The sequence below is a fragment of the Gossypium arboreum genome, chromosome 3 (assembly GCF_025698485.1).
Source record: "Gossypium arboreum isolate Shixiya-1 chromosome 3, ASM2569848v2, whole genome shotgun sequence".
Classification (NCBI taxonomy): Eukaryota; Viridiplantae; Streptophyta; class Magnoliopsida; order Malvales; family Malvaceae; genus Gossypium; species Gossypium arboreum.
The window spans coordinates 22026229-22032223 of record NC_069072.1 but is presented as its reverse complement, the minus strand read 5'-3'; the positions used below and the strand labels follow the sequence as shown (position 1 = coordinate 22032223).

The window sequence follows — 5995 nt, the reverse complement described above, 5'->3', positions numbered from 1 at the left end:
GAGAGAAATGCATCATCTATACGGATCACAAGAGTCTTAAGTACTTGCGACTCAAAAGGAGTGAATCTCGAGCGTGAAGGTGGATAGAGTTGTTAAAGGACTATGACTGCTCGATTGAGTACCACCTGTAAGGCGAATGTCGTGGTGATCGCTAAGTCGAAGAGTCATGGTAGAATTAAAGGCGATGTTTGCTCGTCTAAGTTTGTATGACGATGGGAGTTTATTGGCGAGTTACGGTGAGACCGACTTGGGTAGAACAGTTAAACAAGCAATTTGGAGGACGAGTCGTTGGTACTCGGTTTGAAAAAGTTGAGAAGGGGAGAATCGACTTTGGGTTAAATAGTGAGGGAGTTCTTTGTTTTCGAGGAAGAATTTGTATGCGAAAGACTCCGATTTGAGATTGATGATTTTGAAAGAGGCACATAATGGACCTTGTGCTATGCATCCGGAGGGAGTAAGTTGTATCGAGACTTGCGAGAGCAATATTGGTGGCCTGGCTTAGCGAGAAGTGACCGAATTTGTTGGGAGATGTTTGACATGTCAACAAGTGAAGGCCGAGCATCAACTACCTTCGGGATTGTTACAAAGGTAAAGATACCACTTTGGAAGTGGGAAAGGGTAACTATGGACTTTGTAAGTGGGTTGCCGTTGACATCTTCCAAGAAGGATTCGGTTTGGGTGATTGTGGATAGACTCACGAATCTGCTCATTTCATACCGTCCGAACCGATTACTCACTTGAAGTTGGCGGATTGTATGTGGCGGAAATAGTACGGTTGCATGGTGTGCCAAGTCGATAATTTCGCATCGAGACCCAAGGTTTACATCTCGGTTTTCGCAGAAGTTGCATGAGGCATTGGGAACGCGATTGGATTTCAGTACGGCTTTTCACCCTCAGTCGGATGGGCAGTCAGAGAGGGTTATTCAGATTTTAGAGGATATGTTGAAGGGTTGTGCTATTGAGTTTAAAGGCAGTTGGGAGGACCATTTGCCCTTAGCGGAGTTCGCGTATAACAACAGTTATCAAGCAAGTATTCAGATGGCTCCATATGAGGCACTATATGGGCGAAGGTGTCGCTCGCCTACTTGTTGGGCAGAATTGGGGGAAAGGCAAATACTTGGACCAGAGTTGGTGGCGAATCAAGACAAGATTAAGGCAATTAGGAAGAGGTTAAAGAGGCGGCGGATCGACAAAAGTCTTATGCCGATCTGAGCGTAAGGATATTGAATATGCGGTAGGAGACATGGTCTTTTGAAAGTTTCGCCTTGGAAGAAGATCTTGAGATTTGGTAAGAAGGGTAAGTTGAGCCCACGGTTTATTGGGCCTTACCGAATCATTAAGCGGATAGGGCGGTGGCTTATCACCTAGAGTTACCTCGATCGGATCGCATTCACGATGTCTTCCATGTGTCCATGCTAAGGCGATATCGTTCGACCCAACTCATATCATGCCGATTCACGTAAATTGAGGTACAATCGGTTTGACCTTTGAAAAGGAACACGTGCAAATACTTGATCGTGATGTCAAGGTGTTGAGAAGGAGGTCATCTGTTGGTGAAGGTACTTTGGAGGAACCATGGCAAGGAAGAAGCTACTTGGGAGACCAAGAGGCAATCGTCGTGATACCCTCAACTGTTTGGACGAGTAAATTTCGAGGTCAAATTTCTTTAAGGAGGGTAGAGTTGTAACATCCTCGATTTTCGGGTTTTTCGCGATTCTTGATATTTTAAGTAAATTTCTAAAATTTGGTAGGTGATGATGGAATTCATAATTTGGGTATGTAAATGGGCTTATGGAAGGCCCATGAGTTGGCCAAAACCGGTGGAATCTTTAAATTTTGGACTTAGGAGTTAGGGGTTACGGCTAGGTGCCCTTATATTAAGTTGTGGGTAAAGTGTATCACAAAAGATCCTCCGCAAAGTGGCTAAGTGACGCCACTAGGGAGCTTTAAAGGTGGCGTGTAAGTGTTGGGGAAGACACAGGATCGATTCCTGTGTTGGCAAATAGGAGTATTTATTTTTGTGTAGGAAGGGTAAGTGTTGGAACTGAGTGGATTACGTAAGAGGAGAGAGTTGGATCAAGTCAAATGCATAAATTAAGGAGGGATAAGGGAGAGATTTTAGAGATGTGATATGGAGATAGAGTTGGCGAATAAGGGAGTTTGGAGAGGGATTTTCGGCAGAGGGCATTAGGTTAGTAATTTCGGCATTAGGGTCTTAGTTGTGCCGATTTTGTTCTTTGGTGTGTAGCTTTTCTCTCTTTCTTTTCCAGCCGAATCTACCTCCCTTCTACTCAATTTTCTTCCTTTTCTTTCTTTCAAATCAGCCCACTATTTCCTTTCATTCACCATTGTTTTCCTTATCTCTATTTTTGCCGAAGTCATAAAAGCGAATCGATGAAGATAAGGGTGCCGATTCTTTGTGACCAGCAACCTTTTTCTTCCTTTTCAATAGTTGGCGTTCGGTTCCTTTACCTTTTAGACATCCGGATTCAAGAGGAGAAAGACTGTGGTAAGTGTTCAAACTCTACACAATTCCTAGTGTAGCTTTGGTCAAAAGCCAAACTCCAAGTTTAGGAGATGGCGAATATGGGCATAGACTCTATGGGGTCTTCTTTTAATATTTTTGGTTTATTTATTGAAGGAGCAGCAAGGTGTAGTGTCGATTTGGAGTAGCTTGGATCGCCAGAGTAGCTAGGCCTAGTCATCAATCGCGACAAAGGTAAGGTGCCTAAGGCCATTATGGATGGTGGTAGAATGTGTAAGTGTTAATATTGGAAAGTTCTTAATTTGGTTCAATTATTGCGAGCTGATCTATTTAACAATTGATTATAGGAGAAATCACATAGGAGATCTTGTCAAGGAATATCGCAAATCAGGTGTGTAACGAACCCTTTCATAGCTTAAAGCGATAAAATGCGAAAAGTCAAAATGCCAAATTCGGCATTTCGAGGACTTATGAGCAATTAACGCTCACTAGTTAGTTATAATCGATGAGACGGTGATCGAGAACGATGGAAACGGTAAGAATGTGATTTTGGCGTTCTTGGTAAGTTGGGCCTCGAGGGGTCAAGTGGGGCCCATTGGGCTTTTGGGCCCATTTGGGTAAAATTGGTAGAAAACGGAAATGTGTTATATGGCATGATAAGACCGTTAAAACCGTTATGGAATATAGGCTAAATGGGCCTAGATGACGAAATTGGCTAAGTAGGGCCCATTAGGGTTTTAGGCCCAATAACTCGATTTCGCTAAAAATGGGCCGAATCACTGTTTGCACCCATGGATTGTTAGTAATCGTTAATGAACATGGAAACCCTAATTTTGGTAAAATTATGAGATTACCCTTATACCATGAAAATGACCGTTTTGCCTCTAGGTAAAATGACCATTATACCCCTAGGGTTTATGTATGATTTTAATACATGGGATTTTGATAAATATGGTATGTATGATATGCACATGAAATGTATGATATGCACATGATATGTATGATATGCACATGAGGTAATCATAAATGCATTGGGTTGGGTTTTATATGGATGGAGGAAGTGAAAAGGGCTTATGCCCGATTATCAAAAGGGCTTATGCCCGCTTATCAAAAGGGCTTATGCCCCAGATTATAAAAGGGCTTATGCCCCAGCTTATAAAAGGGCTTATGCCCCGTTATTGAAAGGGCTTTTGCCCTGTTATTAAAAGAGGCTAGGCCTCGGTTATATGATAAAGCAACTATCTTTGCCGGTGGAGAGTTTGGCGGGGTGGGTCGAGTTAATCCCCACATGGTGTGTTGGTTGGTACGGGTGGAGAGTAGCGGATGGTGGGTTGAGTAGTCTCCCCAAATGGGTTGCATTCTTTCATTGAAATTATATGTGACATTGAAATAGGCCTAAGGGCCATACTGTTTCTGATAAAGGGCTTGCCCATAATATGAAATATGAAAAGGCTTGCCCAAGAATATGAAATATGAAAAGGCTTGACCCAAGATATGAAATATGAAATATGAAAAGGGCTACTGCCAAATGCATGATTGAGATTGGATTTGGGCTTAGACCCAACAGTCGTTATTGTTTTAGGCTCGAAAGGGCTTGTTGCACATGAGTTTCCAAACTCACCCCCTTTCCTTAACCTTGCGGTGAGCCTTGATGTGGGGACTTGCGCCGGAGAGGATTCAGAGTGGCCACGGTGATCATCTTTGGGCTTTTAAATAAGTGTTGGTTTTCATTTAATTTCCTTTAATTATTATTTATTTTTGGGTTGTAATAAGGCCAATTTTAACTTTCCTTTTATTTCTTTTCAGAATTATTTTAATTTTAATAACTTTAAAAATTGGTTAATAATTATTCAAATGGGCTAGACTTAGGACGTGTTTTCAAAATGATACTTGTTTTCAAAATATCTCAATACCACGATTAATCGATTTATCAAAGACGTCCACTTAAACAAATTTAAACTCGATATAACAAAGTGTGGCTATGGTTGTGGGCATGTCTAGGATTGGATCCAATTAAAGAGCTTGGTACTTAAACAGCCTTCATGGCTCACCTCCTCTGTCTCGAATACCTACCTGGTGCCCAGCTTCCATACACTTTGTTAACTCAATAAAATGTATGGTTTTAAAACACTAAAACGGAACGTGGGTTTTCAACTCCAATGTGGCACGTCAGATTCGGTCATAACGTCTGGGCCGGGTTTTGGGTGTTACATTTTCTCTGCATTCTTAGTTTAGTTAATTAGTTTAGTTAAAGCAAATCCCCTTATTTTTAGGCTAGATAATAAAAAGAAGGTTAATACTAGTACTTTTAGTTCCTGTGGGTTCGACATTCCGGTCTTGCTATAAGCTATACTACTGTTCGATAGGTGCGCTTGCCTTTATTTTGATAATAGTTAGTCTTCAAGTACGATCAATCATAAATATAAAACTTATCACGCACATCAAATTTTTGGCACCGTTGCCGGGGAACTAAGATATTAGGAACGCTTAATTTTTATTACTTTAGCCATTTATTTTATTGCAAGTTAAATTTTATTTTTATTTTGTTTATATTATTAAATTTTATTCTATTTACTTCTGGAAGGGTTTTATAGTTTATGACTAGAAGAAACCCATCGAGACCATTACTTTTTGATAGTGAGATCGAAAGCATAGCTCGCAGAAACTGAAGAGAAATAAGGCGAAGCCTGAGATACATAGAGGAAGAGTGAGAGGACGATATTCACACCACAATCGAGGAGATGACTAAAAACCAGGAAAATCTGCTATCTCCTGCGATTGCTACTGATCCAGTAAATCAAAATCCTGCTCCTCGTATTATGTATGGTTATGCTAAACCTAATTTAACAGGAACTGAATTGAGTATAGTTAGGCCTGCTATTGCTGCAAATAATTTTGAACTGAAACCTAACACGATTCAAATGATACAATAGTTTGTTCAATTTGATGGTTTGCAGGATGAGGATCCAAACACTCATTTAGTGAATTTTCTGGAACTCAACGACACTTTTAAAATTAATGGCGTTTCTGATGATGTCATTCACCTTCGGTTGTTTCCCTTTTCGTTGATAAGTAAGGCTAAAAAATGGTTGAACTCATTACCACAAGGTTCAATCACTACTTGGGAACAAAGGACCAAAAATTTTTTACTTAAATATTTTCCGCTGGCTAAAACGGCTAAATTGAGGAATGATATCTCTTCTTTTGTGCAGATGGATCTAGAAACTCTTTATGATGCATGGGAGAGATACAAGGACTTATTGAGAAGGTACCCTCACCATGGGTTACCTTTATGGTTATAGGTTTAGACTTTTTACAACAATGTGAACCCCTCAACTAGGCAACTGATCGACGCAGCCGCTATAACATCCCGAAATAGGGCCTAGTCAGAATAGTGGTTTTAGGACCACAAATATGACATCAAAATATTTACTTTATGATTATTATGAGGCCTAGAATATGAGTATATGCATGTGTTAAAGTTTCATGAAGAAATTCTTTGAGTAAGGT

The 5995-nt window shown here is 40.4% G+C and overlaps 1 non-coding gene across 1 annotated transcript; it reads right to left on the bottom strand.

The window, feature by feature from the left end:
- Window positions 1-5664: 5664 nt before the first annotated feature.
- LOC128290852 (small nucleolar RNA R71) lies at window positions 5665-5771 on the bottom strand. The gene has a single exon (XR_008280637.1). It is a non-coding gene; the product is annotated as a small nucleolar RNA R71 (small nucleolar RNA).
- Between the last annotated feature and the right edge of the window lie 224 nt (window positions 5772-5995).